We start from the raw sequence: 22,812 nt of genomic DNA on the forward strand, positions 1-22,812 counted from the left end.
TATCTGATTTTGACTTAATACACCCTTACAGGTTAAACAAATGCTTCATAATTAGCTGTAGATGCATCGTGGCAGGATTATTTTCTTCAGTGATACATGTGGACTGGTATTCTGATCAGCTTAATCTGTGATGATCTACACAGGAATTATTAAGAAGTAACAACTAGAGGTGAAATTAATTTTCAATCTGATATGTATATTAGTAGGCACTATGTAGCCACATTTTTTTTTACATGAGTTTTTTCTTTTACTTCATGCAGAAATTTTAATTTTGTTGGTGATTGTGGTAGATGTTGCCTAAAACAACCAAGCTGAACAGTAATCGCAAAGCATTAAACAGATGTGCTAATTGAGCTACTTCTGATTGTTTTTCCTTTTCTCTAGTGTGATCAAAAAGTTATAAGCTCCAGTCAAATTGGATTTAATATGTTTATTCGAGTGCGAAAGGATGTAGTGAGCAAAAAAGGAGAGCAATGTGCCGGAGGCGATAAAAAATGGAGACATGGTGTTGCCGGTTATCCAAATTGACTTGTGACCGTGGGTCTCATTTATTCATTTTCACATAGGTTTAATCTCTGCTACTTTTACCATAGAACAAGACTGAAATGGGTTATCCATATGTTAGATTCTTGTAGTATTTTTTTAATGGTGCGCTTTCAACCTCTTTTTGTTGCATTAATTGATATTGTTTTGTAGAATGGTATTGGTGATGGTACGGGTCTATTTGCAATAGCATGCCAGCTATCCCATGAAATGCCTGAGTCAGTAATATTTTTTAGTATTATGCATAGTAGGAAATATCGGTATCGGTATCGGGATCGGTCACGGCCGATACCGATACGTATCGGACCAGTATCGGATCGGTCACGGCCGATACCGATACGTATCGGTCGATACCGATCTGTATCGACCGATATTTCCTACTATGGTATTATGGGACCTACCAGAAAACTAACATGTTGATCTTCTATGAAAATGTTTTCATAATTTACATACCAGCTGATTATGGTACCACTAAGCTTCAATTTCTGATTATGTGATAATGTATAATTTTTAAATGCAGCCCACACATATGGAAGAAGATACCAGACATTCTGCAGTTGAAGAACAATCTCTTAAGCAGGTCAATATGCAAACTTGTAAATCCTTTTATTATGGAATTATTGGAATACCCATGTTCATATTTATGTTTGGTTAAAGATAACAATTTATATTTGTGATATATTATGCCCATGTCGATTCAGGTGAAGCATCTTTGCGAAAAAGAAAAACAAGGGCAGACTGGAAGTTAAACTTGGACTGTTCAAAAGTAAGATTTAAATTATTTTGTTTTGGTGATCTTTTTTACTGATACATGGGTCGGCGGTCATATACTGATAATACTATTATTTCTGCAATGATATTCCGTTGTTCAATAAGCGATACAATGAATTTGTACTATTCTGGGTCATTATTAAAGCCTTCTCAAATAACCATTGTGTATATTTTAATGTGCAGTTTGTAGAAGCCCCTTGGAGCTGACAATTCCTTAATTTATTTTTTATCAAAAGTTCTGTTCGCTACATCTTCTGTTCATTGGAGGTGCTATTTCCTCTTATATCATTTTCCATTACAAATAAATATTAAATTAAGATGGTGTCCGTAATTGATAATAACTTGCAAATTCAAACGAATTCTAGTAGCAGAGACAAATTTTCCATTCAAAAGTTGAGTAACCGACAATCATGCTTATGCAAGAGTTCTTTACCAAGTGATTGGTTAATCATGTAGAGCGAGCATCTCACAGGAATGCTGAAAGACATGCTTCTGTGGGACTCCTGGCACTTGTACTATATGCAGATTTGTTTAATTTAGTGGGTGATCATGTTAGATGTTGCCCAACATAACCATGCTTAAGAGTAATAAATAAAAAATTTGGGGTCCTTTTGGTAAAAGTATGTTAACATAACACACCAATTGTTCAATGACATATATACACCTCAAACAGAGACGCTAATTGAGCTACTTCTTATTGTCTTTCCTTTCTCTAGTGTGCTCAACAAGTTATATGCTCCTGTAGAATTAGTTTTGTTCTGTTCATTCGAGCGCAAAAGGGTGTAGAGACAGATAGAAAAAGAGAGCAATGTATGTGAAGACCAGTATAATCTCTTAAGCAGGTGAGTCTGTAGATTTTCTTTTCATGTAAATTGAATGTCGATGCCCACATCTGCAAACTTATATGCAAGTTCTTTTATTATTGAAATATTGAAATGGTGACATTCTTAATTATGCTGTTAGAATTTGAGAGAAGCATCTTCTGGACGATGACAAACCAGGCAAAATTGCAAGTCAAACTTCGACCATTCAAAAGTAAGCATTATTAGCAATTGTTGACTGATTCAATCATTAGTAAATTCTTTTGTTTGTTTTGGTCACATTTTTACTGAAACATTGGTCATTTATCAGACAAAACTTCTATGAATTTTGCAGTAATATTCCATTGTTAAAGAAGAGATAATGAGAATTTACAATATGTCGGGACATTTTATAAGCCTTTTCTATGTAATAACCATTTTGTATATCTGAATGCGCTGGTTGAAGAAGTCCCTTGGAGCTAATTAACAAGTCCTACTATCATGCATTATCCCAGTTTTCTCAAAAGTTAGTTCTAATCGCTACATCCCTCTATTAATTGAAGTAGCTATTTTGTTCATATCGCAATCTATTACAGATAAATTTAGATTATGACGGTAACTGCTAACTGATAATTAACTCACAGATTCAAAAAGAATTCTAGGAGCAGATATTAATCTTCCAGTCAAAGGTTGGCTAACTACCAATCCAGCATATATAAGTGTTATGTACTAAGTGATTGGTCAATCATATGCAGCGCATCTCCATGGAATGATGAAAGACATGCTTCTGTTGGCCTCCGGGCACTTGTACATCCTGCATAATTTTCTCTAATTGTATGATTACCCGCTTGTATGAAAATGTTTTGGTAACGTACCAGCCAATTACTGTACCAGTAAGCTTGAGCAACCTTCTGTGTTACATTGGACATTGAGACTCACAGTGCACCTTATTAGAGGCTATACGCCAAGATAAAAGTGAAAACAGAATCATCATAAATAATAGATTCCAATAGGGAAAAGTACAAAAGAAAAAAAACTAAAGTGGACGCAATAAAATAAATTTAATATTGGAGTTATTCTTAGGATTATTTTTAAACTAAAATTAACCCAATCATAAGTTTGTAGAAAAAAAATACAAACATTAAAAATTGAAATATATATATATATATATATGTTCTTAGTACTTTTGCATAATTTTTTTTGTTTTGTTTTTGCCAGTAATATTTTTTAATATTGTTAGCTACATCTTAGATGAGAAGGCAGAGAAAAAGGGGTGCGTATCCTCTGAGATATCTCAACTTTTGCGTGACCGACGTGTCCGGTGCCTATTCGGGGGTTATGTAGGGGGTCAGTATTATGTGTGATTTGAGATTCGTGCAGAGAGTATTCAAACGGTTGGGATTTTCCAAAAGATCACGCAAAGTTTGAGATATCTCAGAGGATACGAATTCGAGAAAAAGGTTCAAAGCTACGTCAGATAAAGACGTAACAAATTTATAACTTTTCGTGTAGCGGACAGAAAAGTAACTAAACTTGTGTTTTTACAGAGAACCATCACAAACCATTTTATAGAAAATCCCCATTGGCTGCTGCAGAGGTGCGGCGCACAGAGTGCCTATCCTCTGAGATATCTCAACTTTTGCGTGACCGACGTGTCGGGTGCCTATTCGGGGGTGATGTAGGGGGTTAGTATTATGTGTGCTTTGAGATTCGTGCAGAACGTAGTTAAACGGTTGGGATATTATATAAAGTCACGCAAAGTTTGAGATATCTCAGAGGATACGAATTCCGGTCCACATGGCCACTCATTTTCTGACTTCTCTACGATAGTTTTTCATACGAAACTCGAATGAGTTGTGTTTAACCCACTACACTGTTTTATATGACTTGTCATACTAACCAGTACAAAGTTCCCGTTGTTGAAGATATGAAATAAAATTGGGAGGAAATTCTGTAGAAAATCAGGGGAAAAAGAAAGAAGAGAGAAAAAAAAAAGGAGAATACAAATTAATGCGTGAGGACAAATCATGGAAGCGTTGTTAACAATGCATAGAAATATTTGCAAATGCAAATTAAGAACTCAAAATTTGAAAAAGGATTTTGACAGAGCAATTTATGGGATGTGCGTCATAATTCTGTAAATAGTTTTGTTTAATCCTGTAAACTGGTAAAAATAAAATTTTAATTTTATTTTTTTTCAAAATTTTAATTTATTTTTTAAAATTTACATCTAAATGATATTTTCAATTGTTTTGAATTCTTTAAACCTTATCATATAACTCTGTAAATAGTTTTGTTGAATCATGTAAATGGTAAAAAAAAAATTCAATTTTTTTTTTTTAAATTTGCATCTACATGCTATTTCCAATTGTTTTTAATTCTATAAACCTTATCATATAATTATGTAGACATTTTCGTTGAAAACTACAAACCAGTAAAAGAAATTTAATTATATATTTTTGGAATTCTATAAACCTTATCACATGACTCTGTAGACAATTATATATTTTTGGAATTCTAGATGCTACTTCCTATTATTTTGAATTCTTTAAATCTTATTACATAACACTGTAAACTATTTATTTAAACACTGTAAATCTAATACCTGAATTCAAGTACAAGTGTGTAATGTATACAAATTATAAATCATTCACTTAGCCTATACATCAATTCTGGCATCAACCATGATTAAGCATCTTCTTGTAATTTAAAATTGTGTAAATAGATATATATGTAAAAAAAAAAAAATCATTTTTTTTTTCAAATATTATTCTATATGTTACTTTCAATTATTTTAAATTTTGTAAACCTTATCATATAACTCTGTAAATAGTTTTGTTGAATCATGTAAATGGTAAAAAAGAAATTCAATTTTTTTTTTTAAACTTTGCATCTAGATGCTACTTCCAAATGTTTTGAAGTATGTACACCTTATCATATCACTCTATAGAAAGTATTGTTAAATACTGGAAACATAATAACTAATCTCAAAACACACATACTATTACATCTACCAATGAGACATTATATTTATCATTAAACAAAATAAATTGTTTTGAATTTTGTAAATCAGTAAACAAATTTCAAATTTTAATTTTTTTCAAACTTTTATTTTGCAAAATTTTCAAATTTTGTAAACATATATATGTAAAAGGAAATTCGAATATTTTTACAAATCAAAGCAAACATAACATTTATTTTCCACCAAACATAACATTTATTACAAATCAAAGCAAACATAAAAAAATGTCTAACATAACACTACTTATCATTTAACATTGCTTCCACTAACAACCACTAGAAGATCTTTAACAGCTTTTCAAAACTAAGAACTAACCATTACTACTTTAAGCTTTGTAAACCGAAATATGTAAAAAATATTCGATTTTTTTTTCAATTTTTTTTCAATTTTTTTTTCAATTTTGTTTTTCAAAACTTTATTTTCGAAATTTTTATTATTCGGAATTTTTTTTTTTAATTTTTCTTCAAATTTTTTGTTGTCGAATCTTCTTCTAGATACTACTTTTAATTATTTTAAATTATGTAAACCTTACTACATAACTCTGTGAATAGTTTCATTTAATCCTATAAACCGGTAAAAAAAATTTAATTTTTAAAATTTTTCAATATTTATTTTATTTTTCAAATTTTATTTCTTAAAAATGTAAAAAAGAATTATATTTTTTTTCAATTTTTTTTTTCAAATCTTCTTCTAGATACTACTGCTAATGTTTTTTAATTCTGTAAACCTTATCACATAACTCTGTAAATAGTTTCGTTTAATCCTATAAACCTGTAAAAATAAAAATAAAATTTTAATTTTTTCAAAATTTTAATTTATTTTTTTAAATTTGCATCTAAATGATACTTTCAATTGTTTTTAATTCTTTAAACCTGATGATATAACTTTGTATACAATTTCATTGAATACTGTAAACTGGTAAAAAAATTTGCATCTAGATGCTATTTCCAATTGTTTTTAATTCTATAAACCTTATCATATAATTGATGCGCGCAAAAGCGTATGCACAAAGTTTCAGTACAATGATGTACTTTTTAAACCTTTAACACACTTTTGAGTTAAATTGCAAGTGCACAATTATATCAAAGTAGTATTTGAGGTGTCGATCCGCAGGGAGAATGTTTAATTACTATGCTTAAACTTTAGTAGTAAATTTCAGAAAATAAAATAAAGTAAAGTGCAATAAAAGTAAAAGGGGGGTTTGTTCTAACAATTCCTAAGGTTGGGTTCAATACCCGAATAGAGAGTTTAAAACAATAAAAGTAAACGAATTAAGAAGAAAAGAATTGATTTGTTTTCAAGATTTAGAGATCTAGGGGTCTTTGGTCTACAATCCCTTGCTAACTCTATCTATTCGGTATTTGTTTGAATTCATGTATGATTTGATGAGGTTTCTAACCTAAAGTGTTAAAAAGGGTCACGGTCGTGAATTAATAACGTGCCTAGATAATTTTGGACTTCACGGTCGTTCTTCACCCTAATTATCTAGACCCATTAAGCTCTTGTTAGCCTATATTGACTAATTACTTAATCAATATAGGTGTCCTAAGTAGGGGTTTGACTTCACGGTCATTCTTCACCAAACCCTAACCCTTAATTTCTATAGTTCCGGTTATAGGTATCAAAGTACGGTCGCTTTTAACCTAAAACCTAAGATATTTGTGTTCATAATTTGGTACTCTCCTCTCATCCTAACTTCTTTGGATCTTTTGCCTAACAAACCAATTCCAAAGCGGGACTACAGCGATTTCAAGTACTAAACTACGTAATCAACACAAATGATAAATCACAGAAATTAACAATCAAATCCCATAAAACAATCATAATAAAAACAAATAACCGAATAAAATAGAATTAAACAAGTTCATGCATTGACCTAAACCCCTAGAGAGAGAACTACTCCCTCATGGAGAGATCCATTACAAAAATTGGCAAAGTAAGAAGAAATGAAATAAAGGAAGTAAATACACCCTTTGACAAATCTAAAACCTCTATCTTGCCGATTTCTTGCTCAGGAAACCCTTCTTCTCCTTGCTTGAAAGCTTTCCTTTTCTCCATAATTTATTGCTAAGAGATGTGTGTGTGTAGAGAGAGAATGAATGAGAGATGATTTTGAATGAAGAATGAACACCCTCTTTTATAGCCAATGACCATACCCAATTAAGAGCCTAGGAAGTGGAGTTAATGGGTGTTATAATTGGATTGTTTCCCAGGATGTCTTGTCCACGTTTTGCTGTAAAAACGTGTCCATCATGTGCCAAAAATAGAAGCCGTGTTGAAACCGTGCAAATTTGGCTTTCTGCGGCTCCAGTGCGGATTGCTAATCCGCACTGCGGGTGGTCTCATCCGCATTGGCACTAAGTTTCCTTATTTAAATTTCTGCGAATTGGTTGAATGCGGATGGCAGTGCGGATGGCTGATCCGCACTGCGGGTGGTTTCTGATTTCCTGAAGGTTCTGAAATTCGGCTAAGTAGTGGATGCGGCTGGGCTGATCCGCACTGCGGGTGGAAGTTCATCCGCACTAGGCTCGGACTTTTTCCTGCGCAGCGCTTGAATGTTGGAAATTTGGCTAAGTACCCAGTGCGGCTGCCCTAATCCGCACTGCGGATCAGTTGATCCGCACTGGAGGGTATTTTCGCCATTTTTCATCATTTCCTGCAATGAAAAGCCAAACAATCATAATATATTGATTCTAGGTGTATTTAAATCACTTTATATTAAAAATACAAGATGTTTGAGGTTATTTTTGTGATAAAATCTAGATCAAATGTGTATATAATTTATGCTTATCAAATTCCCCCAAGCTTGAACCTTTGCTTGTCCTCAAGCAATATTTAAACTTGGAACACAATTCAATCTTTAATTTAACCCTCATATCAAGTATACATTTCTTCCAGAAATTCTAAGAAAAAGTTGTATGATCTTGACAAAAGTTAGAAACCTTAACGTAAATCTTTACAAATCTAAAGTTCAACCCTTGGTTAATCATGATTCACCCCACAATTTGCTTACTCTTACTTTTATTTCCATAAAGACCTAGAATTTGTAAACCTTGAACATCTAAACCCGTTATGAAAACTTCATACTTATTTTTCGAAAATTCAAATTCCCCCAAGCTTGAAACAAGCTTAGGCTAGAAATTCGAGGACTTCGTGTGTTGAATTTTGCAAAATCTCTTTCTTCTTTTGTTGCTTTTTTATCCTATGACACTATAATTCTTTATCCTTAGAACAAAACCGGTTAGTTATAAGTAGTTAACCATACCCAACCGTTTTAATTCAAAAGTGCATTTTGCATTGTTCTTGGTTCAACCCTTCCATGACATGAACTCACATTTTTAGTGTGAACCCGGTCACTTTATCGGGCAAACTAGCGGAGCAAAGTGTCAATGATTCATTGCTACAAGTACGTCATGTCGCCGTAACATAAGCAAGCGGAATCTCTTTTCTATAAAATTTTAAATTTTAAACAATTTTTCAATATTTTTGCAAAATATCATGAATACACACATCCTTAGGCATTAAGTCATACCTATGGATATCCCGATCTTTCTAAATTCATTTTTCACAAACAAGTTGTATTTTCAAAAACAAATTTAAATCCCTAAGTTTTCATTTTCGTAAACCTTTATTTCCACAAAGTTTTTCGCCAAATTATGTGGTTATTTCCAATTACTCCAAGGGTATTCCTAAAAACTTATAAAAATGCGCACTAAAAATTCCTAATATTTTGTCAATCACTCAAATTTATCCAGAATTTTCTTTTTGCCAATTTTTAACACAAAAGTATAAATATGATTTTATACTTTATGCATTTTCAAACAATTAAGTCCAATTATGCAAGACTCTATTTTTCATAACTACATAAAACATCTTGACAAATTTGTAATCTCAAACAATAAAGTTCAATTTCACAAATCCTACTCAAGGTCAAGTAAAAAACATAGTTATGAATCCTAAAATTCTGAAAATAAACAATAAAAATAAACATGCATGCAGATAAGTTATGCAAATAAGTTATTCCCATCCCCCAAGCTTAAATTAAGCATTGTCCCCAATGCATAAAAATAAACAAAAGTAAATGGAAATGAAGCATGATATTCTGTCCTAGATAAAGGTGGTGGTGATGCGCGCGATCAATCCTCCGCATCCATGTCATCCACAGGCTCCTCCTCCTCTTCATCTTGATCCCCTTGTTGAGCTGCAGCCGCCTCTTCCTCTTGTGCAGCTTGAGCTGCCTCCGCTTCAGCGCGTTGTCTTGCCAAATCAGCCTCCATCCGACTAGCAGCCCTTCGTTGGTATGGCGGTGTTGGTGGATCATCCTCATAGTTAGGATTGTTGCTCATGAATCCCTTACGGGCGTAGTGGTAAGCTGCTGCGGCATGTGTCTCCACCTCATCCATACGGTGATCAAATGCATCCATGCGGTTGTTGATGTGAAGGTTGAGGTTGTTGATGGATGTTTGCATGTTTTGCATGAACTCCCACATTTGCTGCATTGTGACACCGCCTTGTGCAGCTGCCTCGGGTTGGGCTTGTGGTTGGGCTTGGTGGATAGCCGGTGGTGCTGGTAGTTGTGGCGGAAGGGGAGGATCCACTATCTTCCATGTGGTGTAATCCAACGGGTCTAGGATGGTTTGGAGAGGCAGACGGTGCCGGACATTCTGCACTCCCAGATTTATCCATGCCTCTTGCTCATTATCATACCGGAGGAGCCGTGCTCTCGCCAACACCTCAAGGTTCACAAGTGTGTAACCCGGTACCACATCATCCCCGGTTGGTATGTGAAGTGCTTGAGCAATCTTAGTAACAATGCCCCCAATGCGCACCACACCGCCCGGTTGAATGTTGTTAGCCACAGTTTTGATGTGTTTGGCTAGATTGTAGGTGATATGGGGCATATACAACATCTCCCCATTGTTGCGCCTAAGCATGCTGCATATGTAAGTCATATCACCCTCATTGAAGACCGAAGCGGTCTCCCCCCGAGCAAAAAGAGTATGAGAAAGTACCCGTTGGAGATACCGAATCGCTGGGTGTGAGATGTTCTGGACCCGCTGATCGTTGAGGACATCATGCATGGTTAAGAGGCGGAATTGGTGCTCATTCATATCGGGGAAGAACCCGAGGATAGTCCGCATTTGGTCCACATTGTCGTGGCTTAGGTTGAATAGCCCCAGCAACTCGGTGGTATGTAATGAGACATAGTAACCTCCAAGGTTGAAGCTCATGGTTCTTGAGGCCCGATCGAATTCATAGGAGGAGAGAAATTCGATGGTGATAGCCCGGTATGTATCGACCTCTTCACATAGGAAGTCCCACAGTCCAAGGCGTTCGGTGAGCATTTGAACTGTTTCAGTAAGCCCCAATTGCTCCAGAGTAAACTGGCATATCCATCGGGATGGTTCGAGAGTCCGATGGGATTCGAGTGCAACCTTCCGGAGTTGTTGGTGAGAATTCAACTCCAAGGCGGGTGGATATGGAACGGATGGGTTGCTTGGTTGAGCCTTCCCCTTGCCGGTCCTCAGACGCTTGGATGTCCTTGTCGCCATCTTATCTGAAGTAGAAAAATGAAAATGGTTAAAAATTACGAAGATTTTGATGTAATTTGGGCTCAGTGCGGGTCACTTCCATCCGCACTGCGGTTCATCTCACCCGCACTGGCTCCAATTTGGCTAAGTTCTGGTTTTCCCGAGCCTGCTGCGGATAAAACCCATCCGCACTGCGGTTCTGTGATCCGCACCAGGTACTTGGACAATTTCTAGGGTTTTTACAGTGTTGGTGCGGGTCATTCATCCGCACTGCGGGTCACTGATCCGCACTGGGGACTTAAACGATTGCTAGGGTTTTACAGAGTTGGTGTGGGTCACTTCATCCGCACTGCGGGTTGGTGATCCGCATCGGGGTCTGGTTTTAACCGTTTTCACCAATTTTGGCCATTTTCTTCGAATTTTGGTATCATTTCACAGATCTAACTACAAATAACTTAAATTTGGGGTAAGGAGAGATCAAACCTCGTTGTAGATCGCGAAAATTTCAAGTAAATGCGTAGAAATCCGAGTTTTTCACGAAGAATGGCTTGAGAGAAGTGGAACTTCGGTTTTGGAGAAGAAAAAGGGAGAAGGAAAAGAGAAAAAGAGTGGAGAAGGGAGAGGACAAGAAGAAATAGGTAGAGGAAGGAAGTTTTAGGGTTAAGAAGAGAGAAATCCGGGAGTTATAGTTGGACAGACGAAAGGGCGCGAAGAAATGGGGTTGGGACGGTTTAAAGAGACGCACTGGTGCGGATGGGCCCATCCGCACTGCGGGTGCCCTCATCCGCACCGACAAAAAATTTAAATTTTTAGAAAAATTAGAAAAACTTACCTCGGGTGCGGCTCATCCCATCCGCAGTGCGGGTGCTCCATCCGCACTGGGGAAAATTTCCACAGTTTTTCGTCGGCATAACCCTCTAATGTTAGTTAATTGTAAATTTGTTAAATTGGTAAGTAAATTAAGTAAAAATAAATTGCAGAAAGTAAAGAGCCTTGGGTTGCCTCCCAAGAAGTGCTCAATTTTACGTCGTGAGCTCGACATGATTCGTGCTCACTATTGAGTGGATGGATCGGCTAAACGCATATTCTCCTTCGCAACTTCCGGAACGCCATGATGGTAATGTTTTAGGCGTTGTCCATTCACTTTAAATGCCCCTGTGTCTTTGCTCCATATCTCAATTGCTCCATATCGGAACACCTTTGTTACTTCAAATGGGCCATTCCATCGTGATCTCAATTTTCCGGGAAAGAGTTTTAAACGTGAGTTGTACAATAAAACGGTGTCTCCTTCATGAAAATCTCGCCTCAAGATGTGTTTATCATGCCATCTCTTTGTCCTTTCTTTATATAACTTGGCATTTTCGTATGCATTGAGGCGTATTTCTTCCAACTCATGTAGGTTGAGGATTCTCTTCTCACCGGCTGCCCCCATGTTAAAGTTTAGGGTTTTTATCGCCCAATAAGCTTTATGCTCAAGCTCGACCGGCAAATGGCATGCTTTTCCATACACAAGTTTGAAAGGAGTCATACCTATAGGTGTTTTGAAAGCGGTCCGGTATGCCCATAGTGATTCGTCTAATTTGAGTGACCAATCTTTCCTTGATGTATTCACCACCTTTTGGAGGATGCTCTTTATCTCACGGTTGGACACCTCAACTTGGCCGCTTGTTTGTGGATGGTACGGCGTGGCCACCTTGTGCTTGACTCCATACTTGAGTAGTAAAGCGTCAAATTGGCGGTTGATGAAATGAGATCCGCCATCACTTATCACCACTCGGGGTACTCCAAACCTAGGAAAAATAATCTTTTGAAAGAGTTTTCTTACCACGGCGGAGTCGGCGGTTGGGCTAGCTACGGCTTCTACCCATTTTGACACGTAATCGACTGCAACAAGTATGTACTTGTTGTTGCAAAAACTCGGAAAGGGGCCCATAAAGTCGATCCCCCAAACATCAAATAATTCGACTTCAAGTATGGAGTTTAAGGGCATCTCATGTCTTCTCGATATATTCCCGGTTCTTTGACATTTGTCGCACCTAAGCACATACTCCCTTGCGTCTTGAAAGAGTGTGGGCCAAAAGAACCCGGCTTGAAGAACTTTGGCGGCGGTTTTGTCGGTTGAAGCGTGTCCTCCATAGGCGGATGAGTGGCAACAATGAAGAATTTGTTCGGTTTCCTCTTGGGGTACGCACCTTCTATGGATACCATCCACTCCTAACTTAAACAACAACGGTTCGTCCCAAAAGTAATATTTCGCATCCGACAAGAATTTTTTTCGTTGTTGAAAAGTTAGACATGGAGGTATTATTTCACATGTAAGGTAGTTGACAAAATCCGCGTGCCATGGCGCCTCAAGGTTGTTGACTGCATAGAGTTGCTCGTCTAAGAATGAGTCATCAATAGGCATGTCTTCCTCCTTAGATTCAATGGTGAGGCGTGAGAGATGGTCCGCCACCAAATTTTCAGTCCCCTTCTTATCCTTTATTTCTAGGTCGAACTCTTGGAGTAGAAGAATCCATCGGATTATGCGTGGTTTGGCATCCTTTTTGCTGAGAAGGTATCGGATTGCCGCATGATCGGTATACACAACTACCTTGGATCCCACCAAATAGAGCCGGAATTTGTTTATAGCGAATATGACCGCTAGGAACTCCTTCTCCGTGGTTGTGTAATTCATTTGTGCTTCATCGAGGACCTTGCTCGCATAATAGATCACATGTGGCTTGTTGTCGATCCTTTGTCCGAGCACGGCCCCAACGGCGAAATCGCTTGCATCACACATAATCTCGAATTGCACCTCCCAATTTGGTGGTCGAAGAATGGGAGCTGAGATTAGTGCCTTCTTAATCCTATCAAAAGCATCTACACAAGGTTTATCAAAATTAAATTCTGCATCTTTCATGGTTAGATTGGTAAGAGGTTTACAAATTTTAGAGAAATCCTTGATAAACCGTCGATAGAACCCGGCATGCCCTAAGAAACTTCTCACATCCTTCACACAAGTCGGATATGGCAGCTTCTCTATCACTTCAACCTTTGCTTTGTCGACCTCCAAGCCTTTGGAAGACACCACGTGGCCTAGAACAACCCCCATTTGCACCATGAAGTGGCACTTCTCCCAGTTTAGCACTAGATTAACCTGTTCACAACGTTCTAAAACTTTGATTAGATTAGATAGGCAATCATCAAAAGAAGTACCAAAAACTGAAAAGTCATCCATGAAAACCTCCACGGAATTTTCTAATAAATCTGAAAAAATAGCCATCATGGCTCTTTGGAAGGTTGCTGGGGCATTGCAAAGACCGAACGGCATCCTTCGGTATGCAAATGTGCCGTAGGGGCAAGTAAAAGTCGTCTTCTCTTGGTCTTCAGGGTGTATAGGGATTTGGAAGAATCCGCTGTACCCATCAAGGTAACAAAAGTGTGTGTGATTGGCTAGCCGTTCGAGCATTTGATCCACGAACGGCAATGGGAAGTGATCCTTTCGTGTTGCATTGTTGAGTTTTCGGTAATCGATGCACATCCTCCACCCGGTAACTACCCTTGTAGAGATCATTTTGTCATCGTCGCCCTTCACTACCGTTGTGCCTCCCTTCTTTGGAACTACATGAACTGGGCTTACCCATTTGGAGTCGGAGATTGGGTAAATGATCCCGGCGTCAAGTAGTTTGAGGATTTCCTTCTTTACCACCTCCTTAAGATTCGGATTGAGCCTTCGTTGAGCTTCTATGGTGGGCTTGTGATCATCCTCCATTAGGATCCTATGCATGCAAAGGGATGGACTTACCCCGGTTAGGTCATCGATTGTGTATCCGATCGCCTTACGATGTAGCCTTAGCTCGTGTAGAAGCTTCTCGGTTTGTTCTTTGTTGAGCTTGGAATTGACAATCACCGGGTAGGTTTCGTCTTCCCCCAAGTATTCATAGCGAAGGGTAGGTGGTAGTGGCTTGAGCTCGACCTTCGGTGCACTGGAATCGGTTGAAACTTCACAAATCTGAGCTGAAATGGCTGCTTCAGGGGGCTCAGTGCGGATCCCCCCATCCGCAGTGCGGGTGCTCCATCCGCACTGGGGAAAATTTTCACCATTTTCGTCGTGTTGAGACCCGGTTTCTTCTAGATCTGGATCGAGGTGTTCATTCACCACCTGTTCCTCTTCGTGAGTAGCTACAATGGAATCTAAAACATCCAATCTACAAATAGAATCATTGTCATTTGAAGGGAATTTAATGGCATTAAACATATGAAAATTTACCTTTTCGCCTCCAATGTCAAAGGATATTTTTCCTTCTTTGACATTTATGTTTGCATCGGCTGTGGTTAAGAAGTCCCGTCCCAATAGAAGAGGGGTATGGGTGTCATCCTCCATTTCAACTACCACAAAGTCTACCGGGACAAAGAACTTACCGATCATAACAATCACGTCTTCCGCAATCCCCTTGGGGTAGCGTACCGTCTTATCGGCTAGTTGTAGTGACATTCTTGTGGGTTTCAAGTCAGCAAGTTTTAGCCTTTGATAGACGGTCTTTGGCATAAGGCTCACACTTGCTCCCAAATCACATAGGCACCTCTCAAATTTGGTATCACCAATTATACACGGAATTGCAAAACTCCCGGGGTCCTTCAATTTCGGAGGTAGCTTGTTTAGAAAAAGAGCGCTACACTCCTCATTGAGGGACACCGTACCTACTTCCTCAATTGATCTCTTGTTAGAGAGAATGTCTTTCAAGAATTTTGCATAAGCGGGCATGTGAGTGATTGCCTCGGTAAAAGGGATGGTGATATTCAATTTCTTGAGGTGTTCTACGAATTTGGCATATTGTTGGTCAAGTTTGTGCTTTACTAACCTTTGAGGAAAGGGTATAAACCTATGTGGTGGAATATACTTAGGAGTTTCAATAGGTTTTACCTTGGCCGGGATAGAATTACCCGGTTCTTGAGATTCCTTTGATGCTTGAATTTCCGCATTGAGAGGAGCTGGAGGTGGTTGTGTCTCCTTTGGTGATTGTTGCTGCTCTTCAATGATTGGCATCTTGGGTCCTTCGTATTCCGTGCCACTCCTCAAGGTTATTGCCTTTGCGTGCTCCCTTGGGTTGATGTCGGGCTTGCCCGGTAGTGTGCCTTGCTGTCGGAAGGACGAAGATGCTTGTTGTGCAACTTGTGTTTCTAGCATCGAGGTCTTGGTGTCTAAGAACTCAAACTTCTTAGTCAAGTCCCTCAAGGAATCCGAAACTTCCGTGTTGGTGTTCCTTTGATATGCTGTAAAGTCGCTTACTTGGGTCATCAAGTCTTGAATCATCTTTTCTATGTTGCTATTTTGAGAGGTTCCTTGATAAGAGTTTTGGTTGGGCCGGCTTTGGTATTGGTTGGAATTGTTGTTCTCGGTCTTCCACTTGAAGTTCGGATGGTTCCACCTGTTGTTAGGGTTATAAGAATTTGAATTGAAATTATCATTTTGCCTAACCTTATTATAGATTGGGTCGTTCCTCTTATCTCCCTGATTATAGAACATAGCGTTTGCTTGTTCTATTTCGTCGCCTTTAATGAGGACTTGACACTCGGTGGTGATATGAGTCACCTCTCCACATATGCCGCATGGAGCCTTCTTTGCCATAGATTTGGCACTTTGCATTTGTGCCATTTGGTGTTGCAAGGCCTCCATCTGCGCTCTCAAGGCAGTAACCTCGTCGACCTTCATCATGCCCGGTGTGGTTTGGGTTCGTGCCCCTCGCTCAGCCGTCCACTCCCGTTGGTTGATTGCCATATCTTCAATCATTGCCATGGCTTGTGCCGGATCCATTCGTGACATGTTACCCCCTGCAGCTGAATTTAAATGAGTTTTAGTAGCTATTGTGCAACCCCCATAAAAGAATTGAAAGAGCAACCACATGTCAAGGCCATGGTTAGGGCACAAGCGTTGGAGCTCCGCCCATCGGTCCCATGCCTCAGTTAGAGACTCCCCCTCGGCTTGCTTGAACGTCGTGATCTTCGTTCGGAAATGTTGGGTTTTGGATGGAGGAAAGTATTTTCCTAAGAATAACTTCTCCATGTCGTCCCATGTCTCGATGTAGTCACGGTTGACAGTCCTTAGCCATGTTCTCGCATTGTCTCGGAGGGACAAGTGGAAGCATTTGAGTTTTAGGTTGTCTAGATCATCTCCTTCTCGAGCAAACGTGCCACAATGCTCTTCGAAGACCGCCAAATGGGCATGCGGGTCTTCGTTTTGGGCTCCCCCAAACTGACTTTGGCCGAGAAGGTGGATGAGAGAGGGCTTGATGTCGCACGAATCTTGGCCATGAGGAATGAAACCGAAGCGGGGGCCTTGTTGACGGTTACGGCCATTTCCATTATTATTGTGGTTGTTGTCGTGGTTCCCAGGAGATAGTGTTACTCCTCGTACGCGGGAACTTTCATCATGAACGGATTGATCATCTCGGTTGTCATGTGCGTTTCGGTCGTTATGTTCGAAAACCGGATTCTCTACGTGGTTATTGAAATTGATGGGTAGAGATCGGGTAGCCATGTTTGAGTATTCTTCGTCTTCGAGATTAAGCGTTCCTAAAGGGGTTCTCCCAAAGCTCATAGAAAGCTGAAAAAGAAGGAAGGTTAGTTCCCAAACAAAAGAAAATAAAAATCTGAAATAAATTGTAAAGTCAAAACTTAGAATTAAACTATACTCCCCTGCAACGGCGCCAAAAACTTGATGCGCGCAAAAGCGTATGCACAAAGTTTCAGTACAATGATGTACTTTTTAAACCTTTAACACACTTTTGAGTTAAATTGCAAGTGCACAATTATATCAAAGTAGTATTTGAGGTGTCGATCCGCAGGGAGAATGTTTAATTACTATGCTTAAACTTTAGTAGTAAATTTCAGAAAATAAAATAAAGTAAAGTGCAATAAAAGTAAAAGGGGGGTTTGTTCTAACAATTCCTAAGGTTGGGTTCAATACCCGAATAGAGAGTTTAAAACAATAAAAGTAAACGAATTAAGAAGAAAAGAATTGATTTGTTTTCAAGATTTAGAGATCTAGGGGTCTTTGGTCTACAATCCCTTGCTAACTCTATCTATTCGGTATTTGTTTGAATTCATGTATGATTTGATGAGGTTTCTAACCTAAAGTGTTAAAAAGGGTCACGGTCGTGAATTAATAACGTGCCTAGATAATTTTGGACTTCACGGTCGTTCTTCACCCTAATTATCTAGACCCATTAAGCTCTTGTTAGCCTATATTGACTAATTACTTAATCAATATAGGTGTCCTAAGTAGGGGTTTGACTTCACGGTCGTTCTTCACCAAACCCTAACCCTTAATTTCTATAGTTCCGGTTATAGGTATCAAAGTACGGTCGCTTTTAACCTAAAACCTAAGATATTTGTGTTCATAATTTGGTACTCTCCTCTCATCCTAACTTCTTTGGATCTTTTGCCTAACAAACCGATTCCAAAGCGGGACTACAGCGATTTCAAGTACTAAACTACGGAATCAACACAAATGATAAATCACAGAAATTAACAATCAAATCCCATAAAACAATCATAATAAAAACAAATAACTGAATAAAATAGAATTAAACAAGTTCATGCATTGACCTAAACCCCTAGAGAGAGAACTACTCCCTCATGGAGAGATCCATTACAAAAATTGGCAAAGTAAGAAGAAATGAAATAAAGGAAGTAAATACACCCTTTGACAAATCTAAAACCTCTATCTTGCTGATTTCTTGCTCAGGAAACCCTTCTTCTCCTTGCTTGAAAGCTTTCCTTTTCTCCATAATTTATTGCTAAGAGATGTGTGTGTGTAGAGAGAGAATGAATGAGAGATGATTTTGAATGGAGAATGAACACCCTCTTTTATAGCCAATGACCATACCCAATTAAGAGCCTAGGAAGTGGAGTTAATGGGTGTTATAATTGGATTGTTTCCCAGGATGTCTTGTCCACGTTTTGCTGTAAAAACGTGTCCATCATGTGCCAAAAATAGAAGCCGTGTTGAAACCGTGCAAATTTGGCTTTCTGCGGCTCCAGTGCGGATTGCTAATCCGCACTGCGGGTGGTCTCATCCGCATTGGCACTAAGTTTCCTTATTTAAATTTCTGCGAATTGGTTGAATGCGGATGGCAGTGCGGATGGCTGATCCGCACTGCGGGTGGTTTCTGATTTCCTGAAGGTTCTGAAATTCGGCTAAGTAGTGGATGCGGCTGGGCTGATCCGCACTGCGGGTGGAAGTTCATCCGCACTAGGCTCGGACTTTTTCCTGCGCAGCGCTTGAATGTTGGAAATTTGGCTAAGTACCCAGTGCGGCTGCCCTAATCCGCACTGCGGATCAGTTGATCCGCACTGGAGGGTATTTTCGCCATTTTTCATCATTTCCTGCAATGAAAAGCCAAACAACCGTAATATATTGATTCTAGGTGTATTTAAATCACTTTATATTAAAAATACAAGATGTTTGAGGTTATTTTTGTGATAAAATCTAGATCAAATGTGTATATAATTTATGCTTATCAATAATTCTGTAGACATTTTCGTTGAAAACTACAAACCAGTAAAAGAAATTCAATTATATATTTTTTGAATTCTATAAACCTTATCACATGACTCTGTAGACAATTTCATTGAATACTGTAAATCGGTAAAAAAAAATTCAAATGTTTTTTCACAACTTTTTTATTTTAGATCTAGATGCTACTTCCTATTATTTTGAATTCTTTAAATCTTATTACATAACACTGTAAACTGTTTATTTAAACACTGTAAATCTAATACCTGAATTCAAGTACAAGCGTGTAATGTATACAAATTATAAATCATTCACTATACATCAATTCTGGCATCAACCATGATTAAGCATTTTCTTGTAATTTAAAATTGTGTAAATAGATATATATGTAAAAAAAAAAATTCAATTTTTTTTTCAAATATTATTCTATATGTTACTTTCAATTATTTTAAATTTTGTAAACCTTATCATATAACTCTGTAAATAGTTTTGTTGAATCATGTAAATGGTAAAAAAAAATTCAAATTTTAATTTTTTTTTAAATTTGCATCTAGATGCTACTTCCAAACGTTTTGAATTCTGTAAAACTTATCACATGAGTCTGTAGACAGTTTTGTTGAATACTGTAAACCAATAAAAGAATTTTAATTTTAATTTTTTCTAATTTTTTTTATTAAATTTGCATCTAGATACTACTTCTAATTGTTTTGAAGTATGTACACCTTATCATATCACTCTCTAGAAAGTGTTGTTAAATACTGAAAACATAAGAACTAATCTCAAAACACACATACTATTACATCTACCAATGAGACATAATTTTTATCATTAAACAAAATAAATTACCAATAACTAACATAAATATTTTTCACCAAACATACATTTCATACAAATCAAAGCAATAATGAAAAGTATAACATAACACTACTTATAAAGCATAAATGTTTTCAAATTTTCTCCCTCTTTGATTCTAAGATGGAGTGACCCATGAAGGTGACACAATTCCGCTCCTCTGGCATCAACACCATCACCTCCAAATAGCCATCAAGAAATTATTTAAACATAATACATGAATTATATTAAGTACAAGGATCTTATAATCCTAAAATGATCTCAAGTGTTCAAGTCCAAAAAGGTCCATTTTGATACAAGGTAAAAGCTCTTAGTATCTTAGCTGTTGTGTGTTTCTTTATTACTAGAAAAACAACTTTATATGTACCAGGTGTAAATCATTTCGATGATACCAGTCTAAGAAGTTTGACCCTAGAAATATTCAAAGAAAAAAAAAAAAAACAGAAAACCCCTTGCAAAGGACTGATGACGGCCCCAGGAAAAAAAAAACCAAAAGAACCCTTATAAATAATTGGCAATGCCATATGTCAGTACATCCATACAATAAAAATCTACAGTGTGGATGCCTCTAAGATCTCGTTACCAGTAGCCGGAGCAAGAATCAATCTACCATTGCAGCAGCTTCGATGATAGTGCCTTGTACCAGAATATGTAATCCGCTTGTACCTTAATATGTACCGGTCCAGTACCAAAACTATCCCAACCATCTTGGAAACCCGAAATGCACCTTCATATAGACCTCGCTTATGCTGATGCCCCTGATTAAACGAATTATGTAGACATAAGTCAGAATCTTGTAAATCTAATTAAAGAATTATGTAGACATAATTTACTTTTTTCAATTTATTTTTTTAAATCAACACCTAGATGCTATTTCTAATGGTCCATAAACCTTATCACATTACTCTATAAACAATTTTTTCAAAGAAAAGGAATTTGAAGAGAAGAATATTAAGTTTCCACAGCTACCTGATGACTCACGTATAATGCTATGATAATTCTAGATTTATATTTTGCTAGGTGCACCAACTATATATAACTTGCAAGTCATCTGACATTTTTGGTATGATTTTATTTGAAAGTAACGAGCAGCATATATTTGATTATTTCTAACATCAAACTGTCAAAAGTCAAAACAATGTTTCAAATTGGTTAGCGCCCCTGACTTATTCATAATGAAGCAACTGAATTCTAGTTCACATGAACAAACCATCTCAACATCAGTTCGGCTTAATCTGAGCTTTTAGTTCCATATGTTCTTACAGAAAGACACATTAGAGTCAGATTTGCTGATATTTCTTGGAACATGCCTTTGGATTACAGAGCTTTTAGTTTCATATGTTCCATACATTGGCTATTTCAGGGTTTTTACTTTCTACACTATTACAGCAAAACAAGAGAAACTTTGTACCAGCAAAGAAACTAACTTTGGATTATAGGAAATATTAAACACACTTTTGGTATACATAGCATGTGCCACGGTAGCCAATGTACCATGATTTGAACTTTGGTTGTGAAGTACTGGAAATGAAGTTGTATGGTCGGGATCCAGTTACAGAATATATATCCTCTTCAATCTCGTCAATCGTGAGCGGCATAGAGAATCGAGGCCGCTGCTACTCCTTTCTTGAGGTGGGCCATGTACTGAGCTGTGGCACGACCTGAGATTCCACGGCCGCTCCTCGAGCACCTCTACCACATCAGTGACCGCCGAAGCCTTATTCGACCGAGGTGGGAACTTAGCGGGCCGGCGCTTGGAGCGAGGTTTTAGGATGGGGAAGGAGGGGAGATCGTGGCCGTTGGATGGTGGAGGGATGGAATCTGGCAGTAGAGAAGCGGTAGCTGTCTCTGTGGTGGCTACAATTGCGGGTTGTGGTTCCCGACCAAACCCGACCCGGTAAGAGGAAGGAGGTGAGGAGGGGAGGAAGGACGCAATTTGGTCGGGACGGAGGCGATCGCCGGAGAAATTGAAAAACGAGCTCGAAGAGAGTCACGAGAAAATTTTTTGAAAATGAGGAGAGATGGGAATGAGAGATTGAGGAGAATTGGAACCATTAAAATCTTATCCAAACCTTATCTACAATGTGTGTAGTTAGTTACGGGGATTATCGGGGGACTAATGCTCGAGGTACAATACCTTTTCTGTTTTTCTCTTACCCGTGGATATTTTAAATAACAGAACACATAAAAATATTTTTTATTTATATATACAGAATCATCATCATTATAGGTTCCAAAACGAAAAGGTACAAAAAATAATAATAAAAATGGAATAAATGTACTAATATTGTACTTATTTTACTTGTATAAAACAATGAAATAATTAATTGATAACTTGTATAAAACAAAAAAAATCAATTTTCTTTTAAAGAAATGTATTTAAATAGTTTCGTTAATTAATTGATTACTCTATCTTTTACTTACATAAAAATTAATGTATTCTTTCGAAATTTTCTCATAGCCTCCATACGACAAGACAACTACTAGAATCATAATTAATTTAATTAGGAAGGAGCAGAGGAGAGCGATTTGGATTGATTGCTTCGTCAGTTGGTCTAATGTTCCAATAAATTATTGTTTTGCGGGGCCCATGCACAATCAGCAGATGCTCCTTTATTCCAAAGGGAAATGAAATCTGCTGAAATCCTTAAGAATTTCAGAGTCCTGAAATTCCAAATCCAACCATTTAAGTTTTTTCATACACGAATCTCAAAGCAGACAGAATTTTATGCACAAATCACGAATTATATAGATGGTTGCATTGAGAATTTCAGGGTTCCTGAAATCCCCATG

At 37.7% G+C, this 22,812-nt stretch overlaps 1 protein-coding gene across 1 annotated transcript in view; it reads left to right on the forward strand.

Annotated features, from left to right (window-relative positions):
* LOC144554019 (putative disease resistance protein RGA4) overlaps positions 1-22,812 on the forward strand; it is a 65,440-nt gene that overhangs the window by 4,292 nt on the left and 38,336 nt on the right. The window contains exons 2-3 of the mRNA XM_078302210.1: positions 32-169; positions 385-566. The gene's annotated coding sequence lies outside the window, so the exon portion shown is untranslated. The remainder of the gene's footprint in view (positions 1-31; positions 170-384; positions 567-22,812) is intronic.

Source organism: Carex rostrata, chromosome 5 (genome assembly GCF_964058835.1).
Source record: "Carex rostrata chromosome 5, lpCarRost1.2, whole genome shotgun sequence".
NCBI lineage: Eukaryota > Viridiplantae > Streptophyta > Magnoliopsida > Poales > Cyperaceae > Carex > Carex rostrata.